This window comes from Symphalangus syndactylus, chromosome 1, assembly GCF_028878055.3.
Source record: "Symphalangus syndactylus isolate Jambi chromosome 1, NHGRI_mSymSyn1-v2.1_pri, whole genome shotgun sequence".
NCBI classification, from domain to species: Eukaryota; Metazoa; Chordata; class Mammalia; order Primates; family Hylobatidae; genus Symphalangus; species Symphalangus syndactylus.
The window spans coordinates 53,723,072-53,740,000 of record NC_072423.2 but is presented as its reverse complement, the minus strand read 5'-3'; the positions used below and the strand labels follow the sequence as shown (position 1 = coordinate 53,740,000).

The 16,929-nt window shown below is 35.7% G+C and overlaps 1 protein-coding gene and 1 long non-coding RNA gene across 3 annotated transcripts in view; one reads left to right on the top strand and one right to left on the bottom strand.

The window, feature by feature from the left end:
- Positions 1 to 14,825, top strand: part of LOC129458791 (uncharacterized) — a 52,333-nt gene extending 37,508 nt beyond the window's left edge. The window contains exon 6 of the long non-coding RNA XR_008649735.2: positions 14,509 to 14,825. This is a non-coding gene — a long non-coding RNA (uncharacterized lncRNA). The remainder of the gene's footprint in view (positions 1 to 14,508) is intronic.
- CCDC178 (coiled-coil domain containing 178) overlaps positions 1 to 16,929 on the bottom strand; it is a 515,586-nt gene that overhangs the window by 2,728 nt on the left and 495,929 nt on the right. The window lies entirely within an intron of this gene.

Here is a 16,929-nt window from a genome sequence, read left to right as displayed (position 1 = left end):
TTGGGAAATAAAAATCTTTTCATGGTGAAAATCAACAAAATGATTGATCCAAGGTCAAACCAAGCCCTGTATAAATTATATAGAAAAAGAAGAAGCCCCTTTTGAATTAATGAAATTTGAAAAATAAGATTCATAATTCTGTGAATGTTTGTATGAAGTCAGCATGTAGTCATATCTTTGAATCTATCTTTCATTAACTTTTATCAACTTTTCTTTTTTTGCTTCTTGCAAACTTCATAATGCAGATAATTAGATCTCATAATATAATTTACTGATTAATACCAGAGACAAAATATTCTACTTTTTGTTCCTAGATTAGGATTCTATTTTTATATTAGTATAGTCAATATTATGAATTATTATTTTTTTAAACTTTATTTTAGGTTCAGGGGTACATGTGCATGTTTGTTATATAGGTAAACTTGTTTGTTTTGTAACTCGTTTTCTCCCTCATGGGGTTTGTTGTACAGATTATTTAGTTATCTAGGTACTAAGCCTAGTAGTGCCCAATAGTTATTTTTCCCGCTCCTTTCCCTCCTCCCAGCCTTCACCCTCAAGTAGACCCCAGTGTCTGTTGTTTCCTTCTTTGTGACCAGGAGTTATATGAGTTATTTTAAATAATGAATTAAAATGTTTATAGGACTATAAAAGAAAAAGATCCAGGTAGTCCCCCTTATGCAAAACATTGATTGGAAAAAAATGAAATCAGAATCAACCTCCCTTTCTAAACTCATTGGATGTGCTTTATGTGGGAAATGATTTTCTGGGGTGTGTTAAGAACATACTTGAGGTGCTATGGGGAGACATAGGAGGTAGAGCTCCTCAGCAGTGTCGAAATATGGTAGAAACTCAGTAATAGAGCTTTGAGGGTCAGGGGATGACATTTGAAAGGACGGTGGGGCACATATTTTAGCAGACCTAATAGAACTCCTGCAGTTTAATGATTTTTTTTTTTTTTTAATCCTGAAAGACACTTACAAAGTTGCTTTAGACCTCACAGTCCCAAGGGCAAGATGGAACTTAACTCTGCAGATCTGTAATGTGACGTGCAATTAATGCTCTATGAGCCGTTTGCTGGAAAAGAGTTCAATGGTCATCAGTTAAAACACTGTGATGATAATTTCAATTACTAGCTAATTTCTAGATTTGATAATATACTTTATTTTTTAAGTATGATTACATTCCTTTCTGAGTCCTCATATGAGCTGACAGTGAAAATCTTTGGCACTTGTCTATTCAACAGGAGCTTTCTGCTATAGGAAAACGATAAAAGTAGGGAACAATTGAACAAGAAAACATGATCTTTCAGGAGTGTTGTTTGGAAAGAGGAGCCCATTTTTAAAAGAGATATATTGGCAAGTTAGCAAACAGCTGTCCTAATAATTTATTAGAGGTTTTATTACTTTTCATCAAGAAATCACTGAGGTCACTTTTTAACTGAAGCAATTAAGTTATAAAAAAGACTCTTTCAAAGAAATCTAACAAGAAGAAAGCTAAAAGACCTGCTATTTCATCTTTTAACAAGAGTGACACTTGACTGAATGCCAACAGTATGGGCAAAGGTGCAGATGGTAAAGGTATGGAAGTTAGGTCCTGCTACTGAGCTTAGACCAAAATTCAACATGTTCCAGAACTTTTGAAGGAGGAAAGATATGAAAGCACATCCTACATTATGTCTACTTGTTTCTTAATTTTATGTTCATGTGTTGCTTTGATGTGATCACATCAAGGAATAAACTTCCAGTAGAAAGAAAACAAACTTCATAAAAGTAAGGATTGATGAACCTCTCTTCAAGAAACTACTACAATGACCTGAATATAGCCCTTCCTTAATAAGTTATTGATGGCAGTGTTAATAATTCATCTACTCAAAACAGGAAGATTTCTGTTTCTGTTGCTATCCCACCCAGTTGATCACATAAAGAGGAAATGGGAGGATATACAGGATCCATTCAGTAGTTATGGTCATCTTTTCTCCTAACGTAGTAAATGAGTTTGAAGTTCACATTGTTTGTAAAGTCTTTTGCCCTAGTGTTTTGGAAGGGTAAGTGATTAGGTATATTCAGTGAGAACACAGAGAACAGAGTGACCCACCAGAACTTTCTCCTCTCACATCAATTTAATTTTGAATATCGCCATATATGTCCTGGGATTCAGTGTAGAACCAGCTACAATGAGAAGTAGACCTGGGGCTTGACAAACATACCACTTCCAGATCAATCTTCGCAGCTCTCTAAGTGAGGCGTAATCACTGTAAATCTTCTTTTACAGTTGATTTATACTGCAATTAAGGCAGAGAAGAAGCACATACAAGGCCAAAAGTGGAAAAGTAGCACACATTTTTCATGGAAAGTTTTTTTCCCCATAAGTCAGAGCACAAGAGAGTTTTCTAAAAAAAAATTATGAGAAACTAGTCATGCTGACTGACATGATATGGGAGAATGTTAAGTCATCTGTATTTTCTGTTTAAATGTATATATTTCAGTTGATTAAAAAAGCACATGGTGAATTGATCTTGCAGCTTATAAAAGCCATATTTCAGCTTCGGTATTTTTTATTCTTTTTTTTAATCAAATTATCTCCCAAAGCATTTTGACTGAAGTTTATTAACACAGCAATGCCGCTATTAATGCTTCGCAGTGCACTCTTGCAAAGTTAAGTAAGAGACACGACTTTTCCTATGCATACTGATCATATCTTCTGAAGGTTTAAAAGAACTCAAGATTGCATAGCTGAGTGGTTTTGAAGAAAGAAAATTGTTACTTTGTCTTTTTTTTGTGCAATGTTATTAGATTTTTGGCGGGGAAGCATTCATAAGAAACATTATATTGCTAGATTTTAACTGGTATTTCAAATATTATCAGATTTCCAAAAAAGTAAGTTAGAAATTCAGAGACCAAAGCAGCTAGCTGTAGGCCTTTGTGCTGAGGTTGGGGGAGATTGGAAGGAGAATCATGAAGCTGAATGATGAGATTGCCTTTCAGGGAATGTGGTGTGAGGTTATTTAGATTAGAGAGGAAAATAATCACATCTTTGACGACATGCCAAATGATGGAGAGAAAGTGATCCTTTCATTTTATATATAACAAAGTGATAGTTTAAAAAGAGGACTACTTATCCTAAACCAATATACTCTAAGGGAGGAAAGTATTTCAAGTATCCTATTCCAGCCAGTTAATAAAGAAAATTTCACGTGAATTCCCTGTTGAACAAATGATCATGCTCCATGATCTTGCTCAATTTTGGGAGGAAAAATTAAATCTGTGGGTAATAATACGTCCTATTTTTTTTCTTTTAGGAAACTAGTGCTTCTTTTTTTTTTTACCTAGAATTCAACATGAGTGGCAACCTTTCCTTAAATTATTTGTATAAATAAAATTGCATACTATTAATACTTCATTTTTTCTATTTCTAGACTTATTACTAAATTAATTAGCAGGAGTTTAATCCTACTTGTGTTTTGATTCTCAGTATACAATTAGCAGAGAGTAGCCCCATTGTGTTTTCTTGAGAAAGACCAAATATTTTGTGGCAAAACATGTTGTAAACACTGAATATTCTATTCCACTTTTTCAAGAGATATAAAGCACTATGGTATAATTACAGATACTCTGAAATTTCAAAAAACAAATCCTGCTTAACATTTTAAAACTCAGCATTTCTGAAATTTCTTGTCCACTTGATCTTTTATCAGGTAACACAACATATTAAGATTCAACCAGATATATTTGGGAAAACTGTAGTGATGTGCAGAAAAAAAATTAAGTTAAAATGAGATCTCGTGGTTACATTTCAACCCTTGTATGGACATTGTAAGTCACCTTTCTCTTTCATATATTCATGCAACAAACATTTATTTGCCTCTGTTATTTCTGAGGCATTGCTCCTGGCACAGTGGAAGATGTTGTGGCTTAAAGTGGAAAAGTAGCACACATTTATTTTTTTTCAGGGAAGGATCCCCCTACCCTCAGTAAACCAGAGCACAAAATATGGTTTGGCCTCAAGGGATGTGGAAATAACTAGTTTCTCACAACACAGGATGTGATATGGTCACAGAAAAGTAGTGGTTTTGAGGGGAGAAATACCATTTCTGGCTGGAAGTTTAGGGAAATCTAATAAAAGAGATGATGTGTAAGCTGGTCCTTGAAAGATGAGACCAGAGATGGAAAAGCACGGATCTATTTAGGGAATCATTAAATATATCAGTGTTCAGAACTCAGAGCATGGCTAAAGATATATTTGGAAAGGCAGACAGAAAATAGATGATGACGGATGTTGCATACCAAGATTATCTGCTGTAAGTGATGGGGAGGCATTGATGGGCCTATTTTAAAGAATCACCATGTCTGTAGTACATATTAATTGAGATGTGGCTACAAAATTTCATTTCAGTTAGCCACAATATGTACTTACATATCCTATTTGGAAGGTTTATGTTTTTTTTTCCCCCAATGTGTTCTTACAGCTCTTGCTTAGGCACCATCTTCATAACCAACTTTATAGCTATGTTGGGAAGTTTCCTGCTCACAACATGAGACAAAAATAGCGATATGGTTTGGCTGTGTCCTCACCCAAACCTCACCTTAAATTGTAGCTCCCATAATTCCCATATGTTGTGGGAGGGACCCAGTGGGAGATAATTGAATCATGGGGTGGTTTCCCCCATACTGTTCTCATGGTAGTGAATACGTCTCACTAGATCTGATGGTTTTATAAGGGGTTTCTGCTTTGGCTTGGCCCTCATTCTCTCTTGCCTGCTGCCATGTAAGATTTGCCTTTTGCCTTCTGCCATGATTGTGAGGCCTCCCCAGCCACGTGCAACTGTGAGTTCATTAAACATTTTTTTTTCCTTATAAATTACCCAGTTTGGGGTATGTCTTTATCAGCAGCATGAAAACAGAATAATACAAATAATATTCTAGCTAGTCATTCATTTTACTCATTGTTTGTGAATTTATTTTGATTGTTTCAAAAATTGAACCCACACAAATCAGAGATTTGTCAGTGCTGTATATGCTTGGAATTGTAGGCTATATGTTCTGAAGGCAGTTCTAAAGCTGTTAGCAATATAAGGATACTTAGACCTCATTATGACTGGGAAATGACTTGCATATATAAGAATATTTAATGGTCATATTACTTAATAATCTCACATGAGTTTTCTGAAATACACAGTTGTGAATATGAACATACTCCCCAAGTTTGAAACTTTAAGTTGTCAATTATTCGTCTGATTTACTTTAGATTGCTGATTACATGAAGTTTGACTTGGAAAAGAGGCTTATACAAAGCAATTTAGCATTGCATTTTAATTTTGTTACATAAAATTTTGTTACATAAACATATTTGTTTAATTTTGTTACATATTTAATTTTCCTACATATTATCTTTGAATTTCAACAATTTAAAAACTAAGGTGTTTCAGTTCAATATGAGCGTTCACTTTAGTAACTGTGTAAGCACAATTTGGAGAAGGCCACATGGATTAACATATTGAAGCACTTAAGAGGCCTAACCAAATAAATTATTTGGCAGGAAATGACCTAAATCTGAAGGTTCATGCATTCTAAAATTCCTACAAATTTGGGTTTTTTTGGAGCAGATCTCGTATTGCTGATGTTTGTGTCTTGTTTTTACCATGTTCACTCAGAGACGACTATAACTTCTTTTATGTTTTTAATTTGATATTACACAGTTTTTAATGTTGAGAGCAAAAAAGCTTAGATATTCCAGGTATTAGTTTAATTGGGCCCAATTTTAAGTGGGCTTTAAGTGTTTGCTTTAATTTTTTTTAACTTTCACATAGTCTGTGACTGAATTATCTTTATGTTAAAAGCTTTAGTATAATTGTCTCGACCATAAAGTTTGCTTCATTTGGTGCCATTTATGAACTACACTTCCTTGTATTACACTTGCTGTTTGGAACAGGCATCAAGAAAAATCTCGCGTTTGGGTGCAGCCTCGTTCCTCACACCACTGGAATTCCCATGTAACCTACTTCTAGGGAGGCTCTGTGCTCATGAGAGGCCCTCGAATAATTTTTACTGATGAGAATAAATGTGACACTGTTGATGAGCTAACCTTGTAGATGGTTGACTCTCAGTTAGGTAAAATCTCTTAAATTTGCCCTAAAATGCAACAAAATAATTCTACTTGTGAATTTGAATTTTACTGTTATCTCAGTATGGCTTATCCAGCACTTTTCTTCAAACTCTCTTCATTCTGATTGCTTTGAAATGAGTATTAAGACAGAGAAATATCATTTGAAAAATATTCATTCAAAATATTTAGACCTAAAAGTATCAAGACTATGAATGAAATATGTAGTTATTACAGAGAACACAATGAATGATCACTTTGTTATTTTCTACAAAAGTTTCTATATACTTTTCCTCAAATCATTGACAAATCACATGCTCCCCAAGGACAGAAATTGTATCCAATCATCTTTATATTTTAGAACCTAGTCCAGTGCATGGTCTTTTGTGAGTATTTAGTATAGATTTGCTGAATTGAATTATAATTATTATTAACAAATACAGGAAGGAATAGTAACTTTGGATCTTTTTTTTTTGTTTTTTTTTTTGCTGTTTTTTTTGTTAGTGTCTTTCTTTTTTTCTTTTTGAGACAGAGTGTCGCTCTGTCGCCCAGGCTGGAGTGCAGTGGCGCAATCTCAGCTAACTGCAAGCTCCACCTCCTGGGTTCACGCCATTCTCCTGCCTCAGCCTCCCGAGTAGCTGGGACTACAGGTGCCCGCCAACACGCCCGGCTAATTTTTTTGTATTTTTAGTAGAGACGAGGTTTCACCGCGTTAGCCAGGACGGTGTCAATCTCCTGACCTCGTGATCTGCCCGCCTCAGCCTCCCAAAGAATGTCTTTCTTTTATCTGTCTATTATAATGTCTCCAGGGAATGACTAAATAGTTGAGACACTGAGGTTGGGGGAACATAAGAAAAGTGCCACTCTCCTTTGGTATAGCTGAGGGGACTTATAAAGAAGATCTTTATAGAGGTATGTACAACCAGGATCATAACAATAACAAGGCAGTCACGATCAGAAACTTCTAGGTTTGAGAAAACAACAAGATGTGTAATGGCCAGATCATAGAACATGCATTAACTCTAAGAAACTGCAAAATATTTTCTACAGTGGTTGTACCATTTTATATTCCCACAAGCAGTGTATGAGAGTTTTAATTTCTTACCGTCCTAGCCAACTTTTAATATGATCAGTATTTTAATTGTAGCCATTCAAATAGGTGTGTAGTGGTATCTCATTGTGGTTTTAATTGAGTTTTGAAAGTTTCTTTTTTTAACATTTATATTCTGGATACAAGTCCTTTATCAGATATATCCCCTACAAATATTTTCTTCCTATATGTGACTTGTCTTTTCATTTCCTTAACAGTGTCTTTAGAAGATTAGAAGTTTTACATTTTGATAAAATCCAATTTATTATTTTATTCTTGTCCTTTTGGTGCTGTACATAAGAAATCTTTGCCAATCCCAAGTTCATAAAGGTATTCTTCCCCTAAAATCTAGAAGTTTTATAATTTTAGATTCTATGTTTAGGATTATGATTAATTTTGAGTTAATTTTTGCATATTGTCCAAGGTAATGGTGAAATTTTATTTATTTTCACATAGATATGCAATTTTAACAGCACCTTTTCATGAAGAAATTATTCTTTCTTCACTAATTTGTCTTTGCAACATTGTAAAAATATCAGTTTTTCATAAATGTGGGCTTATTTTTGTATCCCCTATTTTGTTCTATTCATCTATTGATATATTTTGATCCAATGCCTCATTTTTTTGGTTACTGTAACTTTATGATGAACTTTGAAATTAGGTATTGTAAGTCATTTAACTTTGTACTTCCTTTACGATGTTGTTTTGGCTATTCTATGTCCTTTCCATTTCCTTGTGGGTTTTAAAACAAACTTTTCAATCTTGTCTTGGAATTTCGATTCAGATTGTGTTGAATCTTTAGATCAATTTGGATAAAATTGGCACTTTAACAATATTGAGTCTTCTGACTGAGAAATGAGGTACATCTTGATTTATTCAGGACTTCTTTAATTTCTCTCAGAAATGTAGTTTAACTTTCTTTGGTGGCACAGAAGTATAAATTACTTCATATTTTTGATGCTATTGTATAGGCATTGTTTTCTTAGCTTCAGTATCCAATCATTGTTAGCATATTGATGCCATATTATGCAAACTTACTAAGCTCACTTGTTAGCTTATGAGCTTCTTTGCAGACTTGATTACATTTTCTATATGGGTAAGCATGTTATCTGCTAATAATGACCATTTTACTTCTTTGCAATCTGGATGCAAGTGATATTATATCATTTCAAAAACAGTATAAAACCATATAATAATACATTTATTCTCTGCGGGTTTCATGCTATTGTCATAGTTTTTACTTACACATATTTTATAAACTATTCAATATATTGTCATTTGTTGCATAACCAGTCAATTGTTATTTAAAGGTTTTTTAAAAATAAGAAAATAATCACATATTTCTTCATGTCATTATCATTTTGGAGCTGATCATTCGCTTCAGAAGACCTGTATTTCTATCTAGTGTCATTTTGTCCTTCTTCCTGAAAGACTTCATTTAACATTTCTTGTAGTGCAGGTCTGCTGGTGATGACTATTTTCAACTTTTGTATGTCTGTAAAAGTCTTCATTTTGCCCTGTTTTGAAAGATGTTTTACTGTGTATAAAATGCTAGAATGACTTTCCCTCCCCATTACTTTAAATATGTTACTCCTCTCTCTTCTCATTTGCATTGTTACTTATGAGAAATCTGCTGTTAACCTTATCTTTGTTCGTCTGCACATTACATGTCTATTTTTATCTGGCTCTTCTAAAGATTTTTCTCTGTATCACTGGTTTTGAGTAATTTGATTACGATATGCCTTGGTATAGTTTCTTACACATCTTGAGGTTGGGGTTTCTTGAGAGTTCTCTATTTCTTTGTTTACAGTTTAGTTTACAGATGAAAAAATTAACCATGATTTTTTCAAATATTTTTCTGTTCTCTCCTTATTTTCTTCTCTTTCATAGATTCAAGTGTCACATTTATTAGGTTGACTGATGATATCTCACAGATAACTGGTACTCTTCATTTTTAAAACTATTTCTTTCTTTCATTTTGGACAGTTTCTATTGCTATGTCTTCAAATTCACCAGTCTTTTTTGTTAGGCAATATTAAATCTGCCATTAGTCTTATTCTATGTATTTTTCATCTCAGGCATTGTAAGCTTTATTTCTAGAAGTTCAGTTGGGTCCTTTTTATATCATCAATGTCTCTACTTAATTTATAAACATATGGGATACTGTTATAACTGTTTAATGTATTTGTTTGCTAGTTATAACTTCTTTATCAGTTCTGTGTCAGTTTTAATTGATTGGTTTTTTTCTCCTAATTGGTTTACTTTTCTGGTATTTTTTGCATTCCTGGATCTGATGTTTCCTTGGATGCCATACATTGTGCATTTTACCTTCCTTGGTGCTGTATATTTTCATATTCCTATATATAGTTTTGAGATTTGTTGTGGCATGCAGTGAGGTTACCTGAAAATAGTTTGATCCTTTTAAGCCTTGCTTTCAAGATTTGTTAGGTGGGAATAGAATTACGTTAGCATATGGCTAATTAATCCCTACCACTGAGGCAAGACTTTTCTGAGGATTCTACCCAACTCTCCACAAATCATGAACTTTTTCATTCTCTCAGATAGAAACACGTCATATGTAACAACCAGATACTATTTCCACTAATATTTTGGATGACTCTTTTCATGAGTAGAAAACTTGGGTAGTTTTCTTAGAAGCATTTGCTGCTTAAAGCGTTATCCAAGGGAGACTTCTGCAAACCTCCAGAGAGAATCTGCAAGGCTTTCATCCCTGATACTGTGTCTTGTAAATTCTAGCTGCCTTATTCTCCTTGAACTCTTAGCTCTATTTACTCAATTCACATAATTTGCTGGACTCTGCCTCTATTCTTCCCACCTGCACCATGATTTGTAAAGTCTCTCAAGGCAGCAAGATAGGATAATTGTAGGGTTCACCTTGTTTGTTTCATTTCTTTGTGGGATCACTCATTTCTTAACTGATGACCAATGGCTTGAAAACTATTGTTCCATATGCTTTGTTCAGTGATTGGTTATTTTAGGCAGGCGGGTAAATATGACTCTAGTTACTTCATTTTGGCTGGATGTGGATGTCTCATTCGATTTCATTTACTTTCAGTAGTACTTTTAAAAACATTTTCGGGTTTCCAATAGTTACGGTTACCCAAGAGTTTCCAACAGTTACAGTTACAGAAACTGGTGATATGGCTGTGTATGGCCCCAGTGTGTGAGTTCCTTACAACGTCAGCTACTAGAAGTTAGTAATAGGCCCAGTTTAACAGGTAAGATTAAACTTTAGATGAAAAAATTATTTTTAGTAATTTTAGGAAAATATTGGAGACATACCATTTCAAAGGAAGAATATTAAAGGGTAAAAAATTAATCTATAATACTTAGGCATAATTGTGATCAACACAGAGTTTTAGACTTCTATAGCTAATACCTTTTCCTATGTTACAGCTGAATACCTTCCCCATAATTTCAGTTACCACTAATATGCTAATATCTTCTAACATACTTTTTTCTAGCCCAGGAGTATCTTCTTAGTACAAGACTCATAATCTACTATACATTTCTCTAGAATTCCAATATACAGATGTATTTGTTTTGTCAAAAGAAAGAAAATAGTCTGCAAAATTAGACTTATTTATTTGGCCAGGAGCAATTGTTTTACAAACTATTCATCAATTTATTCTTTTTTTACTCAGTTAATACCTATGTTAATCTATGATTGAAGGTAATATGCTGGTGTGTAATCCTACTGAAATAATTCTGCCTTAAGGGATAATCTGGAGATATCATAAACTATTATAAATTTAATAGTTTAACTTGTATTCGTTCCTTCTCATGCTGCTGTGAAGAAATACCCCAAACTGGGTAATTTATAAAGAAGAGAGGTTTAATTGACTCACAGTTCCATATAGCCGGTAGGGCCTAAGGAGACTTACAATCATGGTGGAAGGCACCTCTTCACAGGGTGGCAGGAGAGAGAATGAGTGCCAAACGAAGGGGGAAGCCCCTTATAAAACCATCAGATCTTGTGAGAACTTACTCACTATCATGAGAACAGCATGCGGGGAGCCACCCCCATGATTTAATTATCTCCACCAGGTTGGTCTCACAACACATGAAGATTATAGGATTATAAATTGAGATTTGGGTGGGGCACCAAGCCAAACCATATCATTCTGCCCCAGCTCCTCCCAAATCTCATGTCCTCACATTTCAAAACACAATCATGCCTTTCCAACAGTCCCCTAAAGTCTTAACTCATTCCAGTATTAACCCAAATGTTCAAGTCCAAAGTCTCACCTGAGACAAGGCAAGTCCCTTTGACCTATGAGCCTGTAAAATCAAAAGCAAGTTAGTTACTTCCTAGATACAATGGGGGTACAGGCATTGGGTTAACACACCCATTCCAAATGGGACAAATTGTCCAAAACAAAAGGGCTACAGGCCCCATGCAAGTCCAAAATCCAATAGGGCAGTCATTAAACCTTAAAGTTTCAAAATTATCTCCTTTTACTCCATGTCTCATATCCAGGTCATGCTGATGCAAGAGGTAGGCTCCCACAGCCTTGGGCAGCTCTGCCTCTGTGGCTTTGCAGGGTACAGCCCACCTCCCAGCTGCTTTCATGAACTGGCATTGAGTGCCTGTGGCTTTTCCAGGCACATGCTGCAAGCTGTCGGTGAATCTACCATTTTGGGGTCTGGAGGACAGTGACTCTCTTCTCACAGCTCCACTAGGCAGTGCCCCAGTAGGGACTCTGAGTGTGCTGCAACTTCACATTTCCCTTCCACACTGCCCTAGCAGAGGTTCTCCATGAGGGCTCTGCCCCTGCAGCAAACTTCTGCCTGAACATACAGGTATTTCCATATATTTGAAATCTAGGTGGAAGTTCCCAAACCTCAATTCTTGACTTCTTTTTTTTTTTTTTTTTTTGAGACGGAGTCTTGCTCTGTCACCCAGGCTGGAGTGCAGTGGCGCAATCTCGGCTCACTGCAAGCTCTGCCTCCCGGGTTCACGCCATTCTCCTGCCTCAGCCTCTCCGAGTAGCTGGGACTACAGGCGCCCGCCACCAAACCTGGCTAATTTTTTTGTATTTTTAGTAGAGACGGGGTTTCACCGTGGTCTCGATCTCCTGACCTCGTGATCCGCCCGCCTCGGCCTCCCAAAGTGCTGGGATTACAAGCGTGAGCCACCGCACCCAGCCAATTCTTGACTTCTGTGCACTCGCAGGCCCAACACCATGTGTAGGCTACCAAGGCTTTGGGTCTGCACCCTCTGAAGCAATGCTCTGAGCTGTATCTTGGCTCCTTTTAGCTACAGCTGGAGCTGAAGCAGGTGGGCAACAGGACACAATGTTCTTTCTATGTGGCCACATAGAGAAGGGGGCCCTGGGCCAAGTCCGTTAAACCATTTTTCCCTCCTAGGCCTCCAGGCCTGTGATGGGAGGGGCTGCTGTGAAGGTCTCTAACATGCCCTGGAGACATTTTCCCCATTGTCTTGGTGAATAACATTTGGCTCTTCATTACTTAGGCAAATTTCTGTAGTAGGTTTTAATTTCTCCCCAGGGAATGTGTTTTTATTTTCTACCACATTGTCAGGCTGCAAATTTTACACACTTTTTTTTTTCTTTTTTGAGATGGAGTCTCGCTTTGTCACCCAGGCTGGAGTGCAGTGGCCTGATCTTGGCTCACTGCAAGCTCTGCCTCCTGGGTTCAGCCATTCTCCTGCCTCAGCCTCCTGAGTAGCTGGGACTACAGGCACCCACCACCACGCCTGGCTAGTTTTTTGTATTTTTAGTAGAGACAGGGTTTCACCATGTTAGCCAGGATGGTCTAGATCTCCTGACCTCATGATCCGCCTGCCTCGGCCCCCCAAAGTGCTGGGATTACAGGTGTGATCCACCATGCCTGGCCAATTTTACGAACTTTTATGCTCTGTCACCTCTTGAACACTTTGCTACTTAGAAATTTCTTCCACTAGATACCCTAAATCATCTCTCTCAAGTTCAAAGTTCCACAGACTTCTAGGCCAGAAGCAAAATGCTGCCAGTCTCTTTGCTAAAGCATAACAAGAGTGACCTTTGCACTAGTTCCTAACAAGTTCCTCATCTCCATCTGAGACCACCTCAGACTGGACTTCATTGTCTATATCATTATCAGCATTTTGGTCCAAGCCATTCAACAAGTCTCTAGGAATTTCCAAACTTTCCCATGTCTTCCTATCTTCTGAGCCCTCCAAGTCTCTAGGAATTTCCAAACTTTTCACATTTTCCTATCTTCTTCTGAACCTTCCAAACTGTTCCAACCTCTTCCTGTTACCAAGTTCCAAAATCAATTGCAAATACAGCCTGTGTGTTCCTTACCATTGGTGAACTGTAGGTTCCAATAATAATAATATAATATAGGACAAACATTTATCCCATTCCTTAGCTCATCTTTGACACTCAAAAAGTAATTGGTTACCAAAGTTAAAAATGATGAACAGAAATGTTCTTTTAGAAATGTTCCACTTAATAACAAAAGAAGGAATGCCATTTAGCTCATACACACCTAGATACTTTTTCTTCTTTTCTCTTACAAAACAATGTTGTGACACAATTTTTCACTGTTAATATCTGCAGCCTTGACATTGTTTTTCAATGGACTTCCTTATTTTGGCTTTGTTATTATATATTTACTTGTAAATAATAACATGAATAAGGGCAAAATGATAACAGAAGTTTTCTTTACATTCAGACTTCTAGAGATGTTAATGCATAAGCTTCCTTTTACATATATCTCATGACTTTTTGGATTCATACAATTTCTTGATTTTTTTTCCCTAGCCTTACAGGCAGATTGGAAGCAGAAAAATAAATACACAAGAGAGCTTTCAAATATGACTTTAAACAATACAGTGTCCCTACTTGCCTTAAAAAATGCACTGACTCTTGGGTATGTTTTATAAAAAAAAGTTCTTCAAGTGTGAATAAATGAAATCTGATATTTTCCTAATGCTGCCCTGGTTCATTTTTTCATTAATTAACTCCATACCAGATTATTTCCTGAATACTATCTCAGGTAATCCTTTGATAGAACTGTCCATTTTATTCATCAAATATTTATAGCAAACCTATTAAAACGTATGCCCTCTAAGAACTCCACAGGGTATGATGCTGAATAAATCATGAGCCCTTCTTACAAGGATTTTAGAGACTTCTGAAGAAGATATGTATATATCATATATACATGTTGTAGGTATATATCATAAAAATGCTATATGTATATATTTGGCATGTATTTCAAATAATATGCATTTTACATTGTATTTGGCTCTTTGGGGAATATAAAGCTGAATATGGTATTGTTTTTAGGGTTCCAGTCTGTCTGGGGAAATAAATTCAAGCTGTTACAACTTAATACATCAATTGCCATGATGGAAGTATGAAAAAACAATGCCTGGATATACAGAAGCAGGAAGAATATTCTCTCTTTTACGAGATAAGAGAGTTAAAGGTACACAGAGAGAATTGGGAGGTAGTGATGGAAATGACTTCAAAGGAACAGGAAGCATTATCAGACAGTCCCCAGGAGGAAAAGAGATATCTGTCTCCTTTCACATTTTATCTCTTTCCCCAAACTCAGTAGTGTTAACAATTTTTGTTTAATAAAAAAGAAGGGAAGAAAAGAATGAATGGTGTAAGGCAGTGTTTTGTTGAATTTCCAAGCCAGGATTCATGGAAAGGTAAAAGAAATATCTATGTTAGAAACTAAATGCTACATCCACTTAAAAAAAAAGTCTTGTCACTCATACTCCTTTGCTATCTCTCAAATACCCTTCTTTATCTCCAGTGACATTACATCACTTCAGGATGCTAGCTGTCCAAATTGAATTCCTGCAAGAGCACCTTAATCGATTTCCTCACTTCCAGTCATGAAACCTCTACTCCATTTCCACCCCCTTCATCTCCCCATCCAAGCTTCTACTTTCCACATATCAGTCTAAGCAGTCTTTCGAAAACTCAAATGTTATCATCTCCCTCTTTTTCTTTACATCAATTTCCACTCCTCTCCTTCTTCCCCTATATCCTCAGGATGAAGTTGAAGCTTCTTTGCATGCCACACAACTATCTGCAAGATTAGGCTCCTGTTATCTCTTCACACTCACCCATAGCTAAAGCCCAATTGTACTCCTACAGTCATATGTAGATATTTTAATTCCAGTAATGTGTACATTTTTTCAGGTCTAGGTCTTAGTACTCTCTTTGTCTTTTGTATGGAAAATCTTCCCACCTCTGCCTTTTTCTTTGTCATTGCATTTATCATACTATATTGACATTGCCTCTTAACTGATTTTTTCTATCATAGACTAGAATTTTTTCTTAGCAGGAACTGAATCTGGTTCATCTTTATATCTGTCTGTATCTTTATAAATGCCTACACAGACATTTGATAAATATTTATTAAATTAATGAAAAGTTTCTATTACACACACACATACACACATATACACTCCCAGATCTTTGTCATGTCTCAATATATTCAGGATTTTTAGAAATAACTTGTCTGTGTATAACTTGGTAAACTCATTATATATTTCACTTAGCCCTTATAATTTGTGTCTTATGAATTTGCTGATTGGTTTCTATTCACATTTTCTTAGTGTTACATAATCTCTTTAGGTCAACTGGAATTTGTATAAGTTTTCACTATCTTAAGGTATTCCAGAACCGGTACTACTTAACTACAAAGACAGTCTCTATTCTGTTTTCTCATAAAAGGCTTATATTACTGTTTTCCCCCAAGTGTCTTTTTAAAATCCATGTGCTAGCCATCATGGTCCATTCCTGATACGTATTTAAAAGGTCTTTAGAAAAATTTTGCCTATAACTAACACTACTTTACACATTTTTTCATTTTGTTTTGTCTGAAAATTGAGTTATGTATATTCTTCTACTTTTCTATTTTTAAATTTTACAAATATTTTTAAGTGAGAAAGATAAAAAACAATCAGAATGTTTCTATTTAATGAAGCCAGATGTGTGGGAGAGGACTTCAATGACTAAGATCCTGGCCATCCATATATTTATTTTCATGTGTTATATTTCTACATGTGTATGGTAAATTTAAGTGCATTCTGGTGGATTTTCTTTGCAAGTTTTAAACTAGTTATTTATTTATTTTTTATGTAACTAAGAAATACAGCATAAAGTGTTTTCTCTCACAATGGCTTAAGCCTGGATAATACATCATATTGTATTATACAACCACTTAGTTTAACAGATGCCATGATTGTGACATGTTTTCCACAATAAGTTAAAAACATACAAAATCAAATCCACAAACCTCAGGTTTACTACAGAAAAATCACTTTGCCTCTTCTCCCCTCTGATAATAAATCATGTAAAATTATCGCTGTAAGTAAGTGGCCTTGGGAAATCACTTACACTATTTGAGTTAATTAATTTCTCTACAAAATGGGCCTAACAAAATCTTCTTTCCAGGGTTATTTGTGAGGCCCAAGTTAAAATAAGCACAAATTGAAAATATAAAGTGCTGTAGAAACATGAGCCAAGGCAATGATGCTGGAACTCACTGTAGACCCCTGGATGCTGTCTGCACTGGTGCAGCGCAGCTTCCTTTCTTCACAAAATGACTACAGAATTCTACTAACAAGTCATGTGAGATGAGTAACTCCTTACTCATAATATTAGAAAGAGTTATTTTCTTCCATCTGAACTTTATAAGGCAAAGAAAAGATGAGGGGAGGCATGAGAAAGCATTTCTGTAGGATC